Here is an 18,668-nt window from a genome sequence, read left to right on the forward strand (position 1 = left end):
TCTCGCAGTGGGCTAGCCACAGACAAAAGTATTCAGCTTGTCTTCTGGGGAGCGAACACTGGAGAGCAACACCAATAAGAGAGTCACCCAGCCCCCAACCCATTACCAATTCCAGTATGCCTGCTGCACTTCTCCCACAATGCCTCCTCCTCCAGGTAGCTGCAGCTGGCAATGCCACAGCATGAGGGTATGGCTTGTGCAACAACCGAGGTCACGCAGACCCCCACCTTTGTTCTATCCAATGAACTAATAAACTGGATTTGCAGTATTTTATATTACCTATGTCTAATAAGGTTGTGTGATCACAAGAGAAAAGTTTAAGTCACATATTTGCAGTATTTGTTGGACCCAGATTGCATTGACTGCAAGAAATGCAACAGTAACATGTTGGTATGCCATGAATCAAATTATTTCACAATGAATGGTCTACTTTGATCAAGTCTACCAGAGTTCAAGGTTTGACGAGCAGTTTCACATTACATGCATGGCAGATGAGGTTAAATCTAGAGAAAAGTCATCTTGGTAGCAAGGAAGAGGAGAGATGATAGAGAGTAAAGAATACTGTTCCAAAAGGGGTGTAAGAGTGGAAGCACCTGAGTGTGTCTGTGAAAAGTTCATTGAAAGTGGCAGGGCAGGCTGTAGTTTTGGGATTTATCAGTGGAGGCTTAGCCTAAAAAAGCAGTGAAATCATGTTTAGTCCTTTAAAAAAAGACTCGGTCTAGTCTCACCTTGAATATTGTGTTAAAGTCTGATTGCTGCATCAGAATTTGAAAGTGTTAGGCTGGATGTAGAAATGATTCACAAGAATAATTTCTGCGATGATCAACTGCAGTTACAAAGATATATTCTGGAGGCTGTGACAGCTTGTTACAGGTAACAGAAGACTGAAAATGGATTTGACCAATGCTTATAAAATTATAAGGGTTTGGAAAGAGTGAATAGTTGGAGCTGTAGCTTTGGTGGAGGGATAGAAGTCTAGAGGTATAAAATAGAAAAAGGAAGGAACTTGAGTGACTTGAGGATTTTTTTTGTAGCATGTGGTTAGAACCTGCTGAGGGAGGACTGCCTGTCGATGTGGTGAGCATGGATTCTATTGTGTCATTTTAGAGAGATCTGGACAGACATCTGTGGAAGAAACATTTGTAAGGCTTGCAGATGAAGAAGTAGGGAATCACTCTGGTAGGGATCCATCCTGGACATAGCAGGCAGAATCTCCTCCTGTGCTATAACCATATTTTTAATGACCTTTCCAGCTCATGAGATGGCTTGCATAGATCTGATCATATGCACCGCTGACCACTTTTTAACTATCTCTGATAATTAGGCATTAAAATAGTTTAAATAGAATGCAATAATTAAAAACTCAAAAGTATTTAAAAGATAGATCTAAGATTACTTAAAACACATTAAAGTACTATAAATTAACTAAAAGCAAAGTAATATAGAGAGAAAAAAAAATTCCCCTTCAAATGAAAGAAGTTACACCAAATACAAATGTTGGGATGGATGAGAAGCAACCTTAGTTGACAATGTTTGTGCTCTATCCTGCACTTAGAGCTGAGTTCAGGATGGCGTGGGGGGCCTAGCAGCTGATCTTCAACTCCTGCAATGTGATACATGGGTGTAGAATGCAAATGTAAGCTGACCCATAAAGAGGGCTTTGCTGACCATCCTTTATGAAGCTACCACCAAGATTTAATTATATTTCAAGCCAATGTGGTGAGTCAGATGGCCTACTGTTAATATTGAGAGATACAGGTCGATCCAGTCACCAGTTACTTCTCCTCTTGAAGAAAATGTCTTTGGACTATCCTACGTATACACATTTTCTTTACGTTCCATGGGTAGCACAGTGATGGAGCCGTTTGTGCGGTTACCTCAGAGCCCAAACGGAGGTGCTCTCGATGTGCAGTTTGCACATTCTGCCCGTGGCCATGAGCTTTCCTAGGTTCAGCAGCTTCTTAAGTTTCAAAGACTTGCTGGTTATTAAGTTGTTCAGCTGATTGACGGCTATAAATTACCTCCAATGTAGGTGGATCATGGGAGTTTCATGGTGGAATTTTGAGAGAATTAGTTCACTGGCAAATAAATGGGGGAGTGGGAGAGATTATTCTGAGAGCTGACATAGACTTGATGGCCTCCATTGTGTGAGACATCTGAAAAAATGAATAGTTAAAAGGAAAAGTAGGAGCACAGATAATATTTCATTTATAAACCATCCCCCAAAGCCACATCACTACTTTATTAGAAGGTCATATCCCACTTTTTTTACTCAGTCTTTTCAAGCGGAATTTGAAGCCATAACCCTTTCACTTGGCACCAGGAATATTATGAATGAAGCCAGAGATTACACCCATATTGTCAGAAGCAGGTAAAGATGAACAGTATTGTAGTCAAGCTTAAGTGGAGTGAAAGTACACGCACCAGTCTGCATCAAGGGGCCATTGGTGGATGGAGTGATTAGCTTCAAGGCACTGGGTGCCAGCATTTCAGAGGAGCTATCCTAAGCCCAACGTATTGATGCAATTACAAAGAGGGTGTGCCAGAGACTATACTTCATTAGGACTTTGTGGAGATTTGGTACGTCATCAAAGATTCTTGCAAATTTCTACAGAATGTTCTGACCGTTTGCATCACCACCTGGTACTGAGGCTCCAAAATGCAGGATCAAAAGAAGCTGCACTGGGTTATAGAATGAACCAGTTCCATCATGGTCATCCTCAAAAGGCGGAGTCCCAAGCAGGCGGCACCTATCATTAAGGACTCTCATCATCTGTGACATGGTCTCTTCTCATTACTACCATTAGGGAGGGAAAACAGGAGCCTGAAGATCCACATTCTACATCTTAGGAACAGCTTCTTCCTCTTCACCATCAGATTTATGTAAAGTCTATGAACCTGTAAACACTATCTCGCTATTACTCTTTAGTAATATTTACTTAATTAATTGTAACTTTTTAATCTTTATACCTTTGCACTATACTGCTGCCACAAAGCAACAAATTTCAGGACATTTGTCAGTGATACTAAACCTGATTCTGATTGTTATTCTGACATAAACACAACATGAGAACAGAGGTTAACACAAGAATAATTTCATGTAGCTTTTCACTATAGTTCACATTGTAATGTTACAAAGACTGCTTCACCTCCAGTCACTCATTGATCACCTGCCACCCACTACCTCCTACTTACTTGTCACTTGCTTTGTAGGTATAGGATGGAAGTTGCACCCATGGACACTAATGAGAAAATACCCATGCCTAGAGTGTATTGTTTGTACCAGACCTGTGACGCATTTAGCTTCCGGGCATCCAAAGTTGCTCAAGAGAAAGTTAACGGTGAAATATTTAATCTCTCAGCAATATAACTACAACCCCTGCCACACACCTTAAAAAAATTACTACAAGAGCATCTACATGACAGTCTGTTGGTTTTATATTTTAAATATTAATCACTCATGATTATTGCTAATGAGTAATTATTCAACTGTGTAAAAAAGTATTTCAGAAACCTTGTTCTGGTAATTAGGTAATTTTTTTTTCCATTCTTGCAAGGATATATTAACATTACTCCAGTGATGAAAGATTTCAGGCCCCGAAGACTGCCATTTAGATAGGAATGTTCCTTTCCTACAGAAAATTTGGTAAATGGCTGAAGAAAATAATTTGAGGCTTGCTTTCTCTTGTGTACTTGCATGAAAGACTTGTCCTACCCTTGGTTCTGAACACATTTTAACACACATTATTTAGGATGAGATTTTCATTGCAATTCTCATTTTCCATTCGGAACAAAAGAAATGCCTTGATTTGAAGCTGCCTTAAATATCTTTAGCAAAACATCTCAAATTATTATTCATCACATTTTAAATGCAAGGGGAGAACTAAAGAAATAATAATAATTGATAATTGTACATCTTTACTCACGGTGACCAAAAACCTATGCAATTTAGCAAAACCCAATTTCCCTCGGGATTAATAAAGTATGTCTGTCTGTCTGTCTGATTTAATTTTATAACTTTCTTTTGTAATCCTTTTTTGGCCACTGCACAATCAATTTATTATTAAAGTACAAACATAAGATACATTAACAGAAGAATTTTGTAGCATTGCTAGTAAAGCCACTGCCTCACAGTGCCAAAGACCCTGATTCAGTCTTGAGCTTGGGTATGGAGTTTGCAGGTGCTCATTTTGACTGCTTGGGTTCCTTGTGCTCCACTTTCATGTCACATCCCAAAGATGTACATGGAGAGTCTGTAAATTGCACATAGTGTGCAGGCAAGTGGTAGAATAAGAGGAGTTGAGGAGAATGTGGGATTAGTGTAGGATTAGTGTACCTAGGTGGTGGTTGGTGTGTACTTGTGGATCAGCTCTATTTCTCCCTCCACAGATGCTGCTCAACTTGCTGGAATTTGAGAGATTCACTTATATTTATTATAAAATATAGAGGATACTGATCAACATGACTAAATTGCCAAGATCTTTACAGCAATGAAGACCTGCAGGCACTAATTCATAAACATCTCCCTGAAATGCTCAGTGGTTTTAATGTAGTGGGCATGGAATTATGATGCAATTTTATTGATATGTTTGTGATGATTTATTGTGAAGAGTACCTGTGACACTAATGTTAAATGCTGTTTACAGGACAGATTTATTATCATTCAATTTTTTGATGTTTTACTGCTCCTATATCATTATAACCAACAACTGGCCTGCGGTTATTATTATATAGTTTGGAGATGAGAAACCAGTAATTTCTGCCTACAGTATAATGGAGCTGCCCTTAACAGTCCTATAGAGGAGTAAGGACACCTACTATCAAAAACAGTGGACTTTGCAAAGCAGGGCAGCTACCATTTCCAGCTGAATTTAAAAAAGAGAATAAATAGTGTGTTAAGTGCCATTCTGTAAATACTGAATCATTTCATTATTTTTTTATTCATAGCAATAATAACTTGAATTTGTGTAGTGCTTTTAACATAATTGAACATTCCAAACCATGTTTTTTGAATTTTGTTTTACAAATTCTGACACAAAGCTAAGACTGGATACTATGACAGAGCTCGGTTTTAAAGATCCCTTGAGATAATATGGGAGAGCTAACAAGGGAGAAATATTTTTAAACATTCCCCTCTCACCCACCTACCAATTTCTTACTGTGGTTCATTTTAGCAGTGTACTGACAATCCTGCAGGTACATTTCCAGTTTCCCAGTGCATGCTTCCAGTGAGTGAGGCACTCCGTTAAGAACACCCATTTGGAAAACCTGGCTGATGTTTTGGTAATTCACCTTATGTGCTGATTGTGGAACTGAATCGTTTGCAGTTGCATTCTGAACTTCCCTCCACCATATGACCAACTGCCTTTCAAGATTCTGGGAGTCTGATGAATTTACTAAAGTCAGTTTCTTTTCCATCTAGTCTGAACATAGCTTTCATTATATTGCCACCATTAGATAATTGCTCTACTTCCAATGTTGTTGACCTTTAGGAGACATTAATTGGAGCAGTCAATGTATTGTATTCCTGTGGGTTATCAGGGACTTCAATGTAAATCTATTTCTGGTGAAAATTTAGAAGACTGAGGCCAATTGCTGAGAAATTAAATTTCAGTCCCATCTCCTTCTTGGTCACTTGCCAGCTGAAACTTCCTTATTATTACCCATGTATAATTTATTAGTGTTTGGCTGTTGCACTGTGTTGAAAATTAGTAAGCTTGGCACAGTACTTTATTTAATGGGAGTTCATATTGGAATTCAGTTCCAGTGGGCACAACACTTGAATGACAGCTCAAAGGATGTTGTGGTTATTGATATGTGTGGATCATGTAGTGTATCAGTTGCAGAGCCGGCCTTGAACTTTTTAGTATCTGAGGTGTAATAATGTCGGGAAAGTTCTTCATAGGAGTAATTAATTCCTAAAATCTATATTTTAAGATCTAAGATATTTTAAAAAAAGAAATTTCAAAGCAGGTGATTAAGTGCAAATAGATGGAGATGGATTAATTTCTGTTTTTCACGCTTTGTAATTTTTCAGAATTAAAAGCAATATGGAAAGTTGGGAAGAAGTTTGTACCATGAGTCTTCAGCCGTATTAAGCTCCATCCACATGGTAGAATGATAAGATCAGCCAACTGCAAAAAGCAACTACCTTCAGGTAAGAGGAAAGAGGGAAAATGGCTTGATATTTAACAATTGATTTTGGTACTTGGTAACAATTGGAATTCATTGTCACAGAATGTTGTGAAGGCCAAGTCATTTAAACCAGAGGCTGACACATTCTTAATGAGTAAAGACATCAAAAGATTGGGGCAGAAGGCAAAAGAATGGGGTTGAGAGGGATAATATTGTGAATCAGCCATGATGGAATGGCCCAATTCCATTCCTATGTCTTATTGGCTTGTTACCAGGATATTCAAAGAGGCAATATTTCATTCTTGCAGTATTAACTAGAGCCGTGAAAAGTTCGTGCTTTTATACTTAGGCAAGTAGTCAAAACTTCCTTTCAAAATTATTTTCATTGATGTGAAAGAAGTATGTTACTGAAAAAAAATCTAATTGGAGGGTATAAGTGTCAAATACAGTTTTGTGAATAATCAGAATCAGGTCTAATATCACCAGCAAATGTCATGAAATTTATTAACTTAGCTGCAGCAGTGCAGGATAAATACAGAGAGAAAAAGATTAATTAATTATAGTAAGTATATATATGTATATTAAATAATTAAAAATTGTGCAAAAACAGAGATAATAAATAAAAGTGAGACAGTGTTCAAGGGTTCAACGTCCAGTTAGAAGTCAGATGGCAGAGGGGAAGAAGCTGTTCCTGAATCACTGAGTATGTGCCTTCAGGCTTCTGTATCTCCTTCCTGATGGTAACAATAATCCTAAATCATTTTAATCACCTACGTTTTCACCCTGGAAGTAGTTTTCTTTGTTGAATACATTCACAGTACCTTCCATGGCATTGATAATGTGGACCTGAGGAGTGTTGATGGTGCCTCTGGAACCTTTGGAAGAATGCTCTGGAGTTGTTCCATAGCAAGAATGAAACACAAAAGAAGCTAAAGCATTGGAGTAATGAGAGGGAGATCAAATTTCTATTCCCATTAAGCAAGTGGCATTTGTTGTTGTGGTGCATTGGCAGGACCTTCCATTTTCTCACAGGGTTAGGATCAAGAGCACTGAGGAGGAATGCTTTTCACATTGTTTCTCAGCTTTAGGAAATAAATGCATTTGCTGAAGGGAAAGAGTGAAAGGGAGAGAGCTGTTCAGATGTTGTGTTCACCTTATTGAGGTAAACCATAACTGTTACTTTTAAATGCACATTGGTGTCTTAATAGTTATACGAATGTAAAAAGTAAAAGCAAGAACAGAAGCAGATCTCTTGGGGCTGCTCCTTTATTGAATGTTGATGATAATTCCCAACCTCATTCATGTTTCTGTCAGTCTCAAAGTCCAATAACTCCTTCAATGTCCTTATTGCAAGAGCATGTATAGCCTACTGGACTGGGGAATTCTGAAGATTTTCAGTTTTTTGAGTGAGGAAAAATCTTCTCATTGAAGCCAGAAACCCATTTCCTAAGATTGTGTACCCTTGTTCGAGTGTCCCTAGCAAGAAGAGGTAATCTCAGAATCACCCATGTCTATTTTCTCACCCACTCCAAAAAGAATGTGACATCTTTCAGTGAGACAACCTTTCATTCATCTAAACTCCTGTCACCAGAAGTTCACTAACCAATCTTTTTTCAATCTTTTTTCTCATTCCAGAAATCAACACTACACTATTTCTAAGGAAAGCATTTGATATCTCATGCAGAAATTGCAGAAAAACTTCAGGTATGATATATGGTCTTTTCTGTTATGCTCTAATTTCCTAGTTAACAGATAGTTTTATCTGTCTACATTCTTTCTGTATCTGGATGTTATCTTCTGTCATTACATTTACCACTGCTCTGATCCATCTGTTGATTAGCATCTCCGATTTTCTCAACATTTTAGGTATCATCTGTTTTGCTCTTTACATCAAAATGAATAACCTCACACATCTCAACCTAATATTGCATCTGTCTTCTTATCTTCACACCTTATGTACATACTGTGCAAGAATCACACATATTTAGCTAGTTGCCTAAGACAGCAGCACTGCAGTAATTTTATGTATTGTATTGTACTGCGGCTGCAAAAAAGAACAAATTTCATGACACGTGAGCGATGATAAACCTGATTCTGATATGGGTCTCTATTGCAGATTAAGAGTGGGAAGGGGGCAGAGAGAAGAGAATCATTATAGGGAAAAGAGGAGTGGAGCCAGGAGGGAATGAGGAACACCAGAAAGATATGCTATAGTGATCAATAAACCAAGCAACCTACATAAGATGCTAGAGGAACTCAGCAAGCCAGGCAGCATCTATGGATAAAAGAGTACAGTTGATATTTTGGGCCAAGACTCTTCAGCAGGACTAGAGAAAAAATGGTGATGAGTAGATTTAAAAGATGGGAGAGGGGAGAGAGAAACACAAGGTGATAGATGAAACTGGGAGGGGGAGGGATGAAGTAAAGAGCTGGGAAGTGATTGGTGAAAGAGATGCAGGGTTGGAGAAGGAGGAGCCCGATAGGAGCGAACAGAAGGCCACGGAAGAAAGAAAATAAGGAGAAAATAAGGGGGAGGAGCACTAGAGGACGGCGATGGGCAGGCAAGGAGATAAGATGAGAGGGAAAAGGGGATGGGGAATGGTGAAGGAGAAGGAGGGGGGCCATTACCGGAAGTTTGAGAAATCGATGTTCATGTCATTAGGTTGGAGGCTACCCAAATGGAATACAAAATGTTGTTCCTCCAACCTGAATGTGGCCTCATTGCGACAGTAGAGGAGGCCATGACTTGACATATCGGAATGGGAATAGGAAGTGGAATTAAAATGGGTGGCCACTGGGAGATCGCTCTTATTTTGGTGGATGGTGCTTCTCACCGATATACAGGAGGTCATACCCGGAGTATCGGATAACAGTATATGACCCCAATAGACTCACAGGTGAAGTGTTGCCTCACCTGGAAGGACTGTCTGGGGCCCTGAATGTTAGTGAGGGAGGAGGTGTAGGGGCAAGTGTAGCAATTGTTCTGCTTGCAAGAATAAGTGCCAGGAGAGAGATCAGTGGGGAGGGATGAATGCAAAAAGCAGAAAGTGGAAGGTGGGCAGGGGGGAAGATGTGCTTGGTGGTGGGATCCCACTGGAGATGGCAGAAGTTCTGGAGAATTATGTGCTGGATGCAGAGGCTGGTGGGGTGGTAGTTGAGGACAAGAAGAACCCTGTTCCTGGTAGGGTGGATCAAGGATGGGGTAGGGCTTGAGGGCAGCATTGATGGTGGAAGAAGGGTTGCCCATTTCTTTGACAAAGCAGTTGTTTGGAGTCAAATGACCTTGACTGCAATGTTCTGCCCAGTGACAACAACATGTGCTGACAGAATAATTCCTTTAGTAAAAACAGTATAAATAAGACAGTTCTAAAATCTGCAGACAAATTATCACAAACTCCACATTGTCAACACCGTCCTCTTCAGAAACTGGAAAAAGAAATGTGATTGTGAAGCATACTTAACAAGCCAATGACGTAGAGGGTGGCAGCCTTTTGTGTGTAGTTTAAGTACCTTTGTACGCTAGTAGCAAAAGATGTGCACGTATGCACGCACTCACACCTTAGGGGGACATTGCTTGCCTGGTGTCTCAGGGCTGGTTGTGTCTGCACCCATACCAACCCCCCCACTTCTGGCTTTCCTGGTCCACCACCTCTCCCACACACCTCCCGTGGCACTCTCCCCTGGCCATTCCCAGCATCCTTTGCTCCCACCAGATTTATAAACATGCTCTCCACCACTTTGACAGAAATCTTAGGTACCCTGGCTATAAATATGTCCCCAAGACTTTTGCACGGAACTATATCCTTTTGCAGACTCCTTCAATCCTCTTCTCACTTAACTTTCTATCATCAGCAGACATAAAAATATTCTATTCTGTGCTTTCATCTAAGTTATTAATGCAGGTCCAGTCCAATTCCTGTGGCCTCCACTAAATAGCAATCAGCCCTCTGTTTCCTATCCTATAACACATCCTCTATTCTAATCCATTTCATGAAGTTATACATTATGGGGATGGGGCAAGAAAAAGTTTAGCCACAGGGGATTTCTGAGAGGACAGAGTTAAGGGAAAGAAGTGCTAAGAACAGAGCAATGGGCAGAAGCATGCATGTTTCTGTGCAGTTGTGCTTGCTGAATAGAGTGCATCATTGCAGTTTGAGCAAATGCTTATGGGAGTGTTTATGCTCCTTGATATGTTTTAAGAGTATGTAGCTGACCCTGGTTTCTAATCATGTTGCTCCTTCTCACAAAGACCATGCTCTAAAGTGATAGCTGATGTGCAATGGTCATCCCACCCTGCATGAGCATACCCCACTCCATAATAAAGTTTGATATTTGGAGTGGGACCGGAATGGACAGCCTCAACAGCAACAAACTGGAGTGCCTTACTGTTCTATGGCCCAGGTATCTAGGCATTCTGAGGTTGATCCAAATGAGTGAGGCACAGTGGGAAGAACAGGGTAAGTCAATTAGTGAAGAGGTTGTAGACAGACCAGAAGAAATATACCATCTCTTTCAAGGTGGTTTCATCATCAAGTATTGAACATGCCTCTGTTTTATTGAATCACCATTTGGAATAAACAAATACCTCATGATCTTTTGACTCACTCCATCACAGAACCAGTGTGTTAAGGTTATCGGCACATATGCCCTGAACCTAGAAGTGATGGATAAGGAATTCTATTCCAGACTTAGCCAATGACCCAAGTTCTAATAGGAGAAGGATGATTCTCTTAGGTGACTTTTAAATCAAGGACTTTAAAGTGTCCTCAAAATGGACCTAGACAATGTCCAATTGGTAAGGACACATACAAGGCCTTATGGGAGCACCCTTCATCTAGGTATTAGTATGTGCTAGATTACATCATCATTTGATGAAGGTAACACAAAGATGTCAGCTTCACTTGCATCATGACAGGAATTGGTGTTAGCTAGAGACACCAATGACGCAGAGGGTGGCAGCCTTTTGTGTGCAGTTTAAGTACCTTTGTACTCTAGTAGCAAAAGATGTGCACGTATGCACACACTCACACCTTAGGGGGCACATTGCTTGCCTGGTGTCTCAGGGCTGGTTGTGTCTGCACCCATACCAACCCCCCCACTTCTGGCTTTCCTGCTCCACCACCTCTCCCACACACTTCCCGAGGCACTCTCCAGATTGTTGTAATCTGGAGCCAAAAAGCAAGTTGCCAGAGGAACTCAGTGGGTCAGGCAGCATCTGTGGAAGTAAATGGATCCAGACATTTTGAATCAAGACCCTTCATTTGGATCTGACAGCTTTACTGAACTCACCACTGTCTCATCCATTCTGTTGCCTATTTCAACCTGGCCTCTGAATGGAAACAGCAGCAGAAACACTGCTGAAGAAGAATCAATATAAAGGGACACAAAGTCCCGACAAGGAAAGATTTGCTGTACCTTTGTCTCACAGCCAACATTGTGAGCATGTTCCTATAACAGTTATTGATTAAACACTTACAGTTCTACTTTTGTCATTAATTGGCCTTGTATGAGTATTCTGTGCCCTTAGATGGAGCCATTTTTAGCTTTGACTGTTACCATTTTCACTGATTTGATCCTGTTCTCAGCATTATTTATTTATTATTATTTCTTTATTTTTATTTACACAGTTTGTCTTTTTTTGAACATGGCTTGCTTTCAATCTCAGTGTGTAGTTTTCCATTGATTCTATTGTATTTTTTATTCTACTGTGAGTGCCTGCAGGAATGCCTGCAATTCAGGGTAGTGTATGGTGATATATGTACTTTAATAATAAATTTACTTTGAACTTCTGAACTGCACACTGATATACTTTGACCATTAAATCATTATTCCTTTTTGCTATAAATCTGCTTACCTGCGATGAACACTGCTACTTTGCACAACAGCTTTGACTCTGGATACAGATTTATCATTTTACTCACACAGAAATTTTCTTCTTATTAAAATTTTGGCTATGGCCATAGATAACTACTTTGTTGTAAGTTATGGGAACATTTAAACCAACATTTGATAGTGCTCCTCATTCAAGATCACAAATGATGTCTGCAGAATAACTGGCCAACTGTTGTAATGGATTTGAAATATTTTGTTAAGAGAGATTTCGATAACTGCCTGCAGGGACAAAGTGCCTAAGATTTGAGCAAAATAATAACACGGCGAAAATAAGCTTCACTGTCTTGAAGAGATTTGCAGAAAGTGTGAAAGAAATCCACAAATGGATAATCAGAAGCAAGCTCCAGTGAAAAGGTCTGTAGGTCATTTTACAGATCTATAACAATCTATGCAGAATCTTACCTTAAAGGTGGAGTCTTTCTTACAAAGAACCACACGAATGTTATCAGTAAAATTTCGATTGACAAAGAAGTGCAGCACAGCACAGTAACTTTTCACCAGCAGTGGAGTTCTCCACTTCTGTCTGGCTGGGCAGTACTGTTCGTACCCACTCTCTTTCCTAACTGTTAGTTTTAGCTGAAGAATCACCAGTAACAGCTTCCCATCTTGTTCCAAGACTTTCCCCCAAGGATCATCTACCCTTGTTCCTCTTGTTTCTCAACGACAGGCTGCCCATTGACAAAAATATCTGAAAAGTACTTACTTGGTTTACACATTTATTCTCTCTACACTCGCCTAAGTCTTTTGACCTTCTCACTGATAAATTCAATATTTCTGTAGAGCATTCATTACAGCTAGAAAAGGACTTTTACTTTGATTTTATATTTTTTATAATGACACAGAAGGAGACCTTTTGCCTATTGGTTTATGTGGATCCCAGTTGAGCAATCCCATAAGACCCTTTCTCCCTCCTACATTCCCTGTAACTGGTTGTCTCTCTTGCCTTCTATCTACATAGAGGCAAATTACAGAACCAATTAATTTACCAGCATGTCTTTGGGTTGTGGGAGGAAATCGATGCATGGAGGGGTGGGGGGAGGGGTGTGATCCATAGTCAGAGGGAGAATGGGATCTTCCCACAGAAATCCAGATCAACCCTGAGACAAGGAGGTGTGAAACAGCATCACAAACTGCTGAACTATGTAATGCTTCCTTCAAAACATTGGGGAAAATGGTCACATCACAGTTTTTCCCATATTAGTTTGTTATTAATTCCATTATTTTGAAATAGATACAGTGGTGGCATTTTTGTTCAACACAAGTTACAAATCATGATGCCCTTAAAATCACCTATACACCTTCTCTAATGAGAATGACCAATTGTGTTTTTGGCCAGACTGCATTTGAAGTATTGTGAGCAGTTTTGGACCCCAAATCTAAATAAAGATGTGCTGGCATTAGAGCGAGTCCCAAGAGAAGAGGTTCACAAGAATGATTCTGGGACTGAATGGGTTAATGTACAAGGAGTGTTTGAAGATATAAGAGCACTCGATGGCTTTGGACCTGCACTCAGTGGAGCTTAAAAGAAGCAGGGTGATCTCAATTAAACCCACCAAATATTAAAAATATTAGATAAGAGTGGTCATTGAGAGAAGATGCTTCCAAAATTAATCTGTTGCAAGTGATTGAAATTCACAAGCAACATATAGCTTGGGTGTCTGAAGGACTTAATAGGGTCCATTTCCTTCTAGTCTAGTCTAAACATAGCTTTCAGTTTGATGGCCTCATTAGATAATTACCATATTTCCAACTTTACTGACCTTTCATTCTGACACCTTCATTGAAGCAGTTCATCCTGAAAATATGTCCACCCAAAGTATTGTATTCATGTGGGTCAGATAACTAAATCAAGCACATCACTGTAAGTTTATACCTGATGGAAAATTAATTTAGAGGGTTGAGCCATTACTAAGAAATGAAATTTTAGTCCTGTCACTCTACTGGTCATTTGCTATTTGAAACTGCTTTTGTTAATACTCATCAACATCTCTGACATGTATAATTTAACAGTATTTGGCTCTTGTCCATTGGCTTTTTAAAATTGAACTTACCAGGCAAGAGAACAAACAATGAAGTGTCTGCAAAAAGTTGTGGTTAAAAGGTGAAGCAAGTTTGACCCTCAATGTTACCAAAAAGGTCAACATGATCAGACATTATTTTCAGAGAACTGATGAGATAGAATATGAAGTGTTTTTCCCATATTGTTGAAATTTAACAATCTTGTACTAGAGCTTTATATTCTGGCAATTCATATTGGAGTTCAGCCCTAATGGACACGACAGCTGAAGGCACCAGAGGATGGTATAGTTATTGATATCTTTGATCATGCTAAATATCAATTGGAAGGGCAGTCAACGAAGCTCAGAATTCCTGACGTGTCCACATCAGGAAAAGTTCTGCACAGGAGTGATATAAAATTCTGAATATAAATTTTCAAGATGTTTTAAGATAGAAATCAGTGAATATTAATTCCTATTTCTCCCATTTTATAGTTTTCCAGTGCTTAAGGCAATGTGAAAAATTGGGAGGAAGAAAACGCCATGAATTTAAGACCTGAAGCCAGAATGATAAAACAATGAATGTTAATTTAATGAATACCAGAATAAGACAAATTCTCAATGAAGATTAGTTAACCACAAGAAAGCAACTACTATCATGAAATTCCAGAGGGAATATGACATATAAAATAACAAGGTATATGTTACAGGGCTACTGCATGCAGGTAATGCATTGACTCTTTCGGATGAAGAAGTTGTATTTTCTTCTGCTATAAAGTGTCTTAAGCTTTTGTTCTTTTTTAAGAAAAGCATTCCTCATCTGATGCAAAAATGTCTGATATAACTTAATCCAGAGATCCAAAACAAAGCACACACAGTGGAACATCCACAGCAATCCTGTTTTGAGCAGGTGTAGTTGGACTGTGTGCAGCAGATTACTGAAGAAACCATTAAGACAAGCAAAAAGCTGCTTGTCACTGCATTAAGGTGAATTATCCTTGTTTGGATGAAGTGACAATTATCATATTCTGCAGCCTTTGTTCAGTAATTGTTGCTATTAGTTGGACACAATACAGGACAAAACAACCACTTTACTACAAATCTGTGTTAGTGTCAGAAATTCAATCTCCATTACTTAAGCATGCATTTTTAAAATGTTTTTCCTAAACACTGAAATATTGTTTGTGTGATATTGTTAATAATACTTTAGCTTAAAATTCTTCTGCATACTACTTTAATGAAATACTTAGAATAAATCAAAAGTAAAACTCTGAGCATAAATATTTCAGCCTGTACCATTCCTTCCAGTCAATTTAACACAAGTCACTTGGGCAAAGAAAGAACATTTTCATCCTCAGGATATCCCAAAACATTTGCAACTAATTAAGTATTTTCGTAGAGTAGTGTGTTGTTGGAAATATGACAGACAATCTCAAAGTTCAAAGTAAATTGATTATCAAAGAACATATATAACCCTGAGATTCCTATTTTTGTGGGCATACACGGTAAATCCAAGAGCCGTAAGAGATGTGATAAAAAACTATACCCAACAGGATGGACAAACCGGCGATGTGAATAAGCCAGACTGTGCAAGTACAAAAGAGAAAGAAAATAATAAATAAATTGCAACAAATATCGAAAACTTGAGAAGAATTGTTCTTGAAATTGAATCCATAGGATGCTGGAACAGTTCAGTGATGGGCAAATCAATGAAGGTTTAGGAGCCTGATGGCTGAGGGGTTATAACTGTTCCTGAACCTAGTACTGCGAGTTCTGTAGCTCCTGTACCTTCTACCCGATGGCAGCAACGAAAAGGGAGCATGACCAGGGTGGTGGGGTTCCCTTATGACAGATGCTATTTTCCTCTGAGTGCTATGTGTAGATGTGCTCAATGGAGGGGAGGTTTTACCTGTGATGGACTGGGCCATATCCACTACTTTTTGTATGCTTTTCCATACAATGGCATTGTTGCTTCCATGCCAGGCTGTGATGCAAACAGTCAATATATTCTTCATACCACGCATCTATAGAAGATTTTTCAAAGTATTAGATGTTTTACCAAATGTTCACAAACTGCTGAGGAAGTAGTGGTGCTTTCTCCGTAATTGCTCTTGCATGCTGCACTCCGGACAGCTACTCTGAAATGATAACACAAAGAAATTTAAAGTTGCTGACCCTCAACATTCCCCTTAAAGGCCCCTATGCAATTTGTCTCAACTATTTCTTATATTAGCAAATTGCATGAATGCCATAGGATTAAATTATATGTTTGAACAATGTTTGAAGGAAAATACTTAATAGTAAGAAAGACTATTGTTTTTCCAATTAAAAAAGAATTTGAAGTTTCATTTTAATTACAGATTTCATTAAAACAATTGGAATAGTGTGGACTATCATTGTCAATGGTGGCTCTATAGCAGATAAACCTGAAGCAGATAGTGGCTGGCTATGGTCAGCATCATACGTGCCAAGCAAACTCCCCTAAGATAGTTGCCAGTTTTCACTGGGTATTGGTCATATAGAATATAACCGGCTGATCACATGGTTGTCAGATGCCTATAGGTAAGCTTTGTGAAGGGCAGACTGCTATAGTCATCGTTGGAAGAAAGACTTGAGGGGACCCATACCTATCTCTGCCTGCTCCACATCCTTGTGATCTGCAGTGCAACTTGTGTTCTCTTTAGCCACCAGTTGGGATTGACAATGGGGAATGGTCCTACTGATACTTATTGAATGCTGCTCATATCAGAAAAAACTAAGCAACTCCACATCCATCTTGTAAAGGAGGCCTCTTCAAAAATTTTAAAGGCAAATTTCATAGCCATATCTTAGCTTGGCGAACCATAGCTCTAATGTGTAGGGAGTACAGTAAAGAGATAAAAGACTCAGTAGCATGACAGCAACCTTTCCTTCAATGTCAGCAAAATAAATGAGCTAGTCACTGAGTGCAGGAAAGCAGCACAGTGTGCATGCTTTTGTCTACATCAGTGGTGCTGAGGTCAGCTTCATGTTCCTAGGTATGAAGAACATCATCAATAGTCTGTCCTTGTCCAACCACATAGATGCTATGGCCAAGAAAGCTTCCCAAAGACTCTAATTCCTCAGAAGGCTAAAGAAATTTGATGTGTCCCCCATTAACCCTTACCAATTCTAATCAATGCACCATCCTATCTGGATGCATCATGGCTTGGCATGGCCACTGCTCTGCACATGACCACAAGAAAATGCAGAGAGTTACTGCCACAGCTCAGCACATCACTGAAACTATCCTCCCTTCCATGGATATTTTGAGTATTTCTTACTGCTTCAGTTAAGCAACCAGCATAATCAAATTTCCCACCCACCTGGATGTTCTTTCTTCTCCCCTGTCCCATTGGGCGAAAGATACAAAAGCCTGAAAGCTCAAGGTCAACACATACAAACAAGCTGGATGAACTCAGCAGGCCGGGTAGCATCTGTTGAAATGAGCAGTCAACGTTTCGGGCCGAGACCCTTCTGTATGACTGTTGGTATTGCGTTTTGCATCTCAGCCCTGGTGTAATGCTGTTTCATTTCATTGTATTCATGGGTATTCATGTATGATTGAATGACAGTTAAACTTGAACTTAATGTTTAGCCTATATCTACTCAGCACAGATCAGTCTCCCATATCTACTAAATAATGAGGTAAGTGCTTGTGAGTTTTTGTGAATAGTGTTAGGTGGATAAGGACAGTCCAGGAAGAGGAATTGTAAGTTTTCCTTAAGGTTCTCTTAGGAGTAATCTTGCTTCTTCTTGCCCATAAAAAGTACAAGTAAATATTAAATATGTTTATCTTTGTGTGCCACTTTTTGCCTTCATTCCAAAATGACACGTGATTTAGTCTGGAGGATTAACATGTTTCTGGTTTAAAATTATAAATGGGTCTCAGTTCATCATCAAGCTGAATCTACATATTTAAGGTTACTGTCCCATGTCTGTTTAAAAGAGGTGATCAAAATTCCACATGCCGGAAAGCTAGTGAGATTTAAGTAGAGCAACATAGATAGAATACTGCAGGAACTCAGCATGTTAGACAGCATCAATGGAGAAATAAGCAGTCAGCATTTTCACTGAGACCCTCCATCAGGAAGAGGGCAGAAGTCAGAATGATTATAGTAAGTACCTTCCAGTCCTGAAATGTCAACTGCTTATTCCCCACCATAGATGTGGCAGGCCTATTGAGTTCCCCCAGCATTTTGTGCGTGATGCTCAAGATTTCCAGCATCTGCAGAATCTCTTTTCTGTTTGAGGTTTAACTAGGTAAGTCTCTGTAGTCACTTTGATCTTGTTTCCCTCTGGAACAAATACTGAAGAGGAGATGCCAGAAGCCATATGTGTGCCTGTCCTCTGTGCCTCCTCTGTTTTTATGTCCTTTGCTACCTTCATTTCTTTGCACTTGTGTATTGTTATCTTGTGTCCCATACATAGTAATCTTCTGGACAGGGAATAACTTGCCGGGGGCAGTGCCTGCAAATCATCATGACCAACTGAGCCATGCACAGCTGAGCACCTGAGCTGCACTGGCAACATTGTCAGCTCTTATATGTGGAATTATTCAACAAGTTGCCTGGATTGGGGAGCACGCCTTATGAGAATAGGTTGATTGAACTTTGAAGTGACAAG

General features: G+C 39.4%; 1 protein-coding gene across 1 annotated transcript in view; it reads left to right on the forward strand.

The window, feature by feature from the left end:
* The window catches only part of LOC132403840 (potassium voltage-gated channel subfamily A member 1), a 280,928-nt gene extending 265,883 nt beyond the window's left edge, over positions 1-15,045 (forward strand). Inside the window, exons 2-3 of the mRNA XM_059987570.1 lie at positions 6,038-6,157; positions 14,520-15,045. The gene's annotated coding sequence lies outside the window, so the exon portion shown is untranslated. The remainder of the gene's footprint in view (positions 1-6,037; positions 6,158-14,519) is intronic.
* Positions 15,046-18,668: the final 3,623 nt, after the last annotated feature.

Source organism: Hypanus sabinus, chromosome 13 (assembly GCF_030144855.1).
Source record: "Hypanus sabinus isolate sHypSab1 chromosome 13, sHypSab1.hap1, whole genome shotgun sequence".
Lineage (NCBI taxonomy): Eukaryota > Metazoa > Chordata > Chondrichthyes > Myliobatiformes > Dasyatidae > Hypanus > Hypanus sabinus.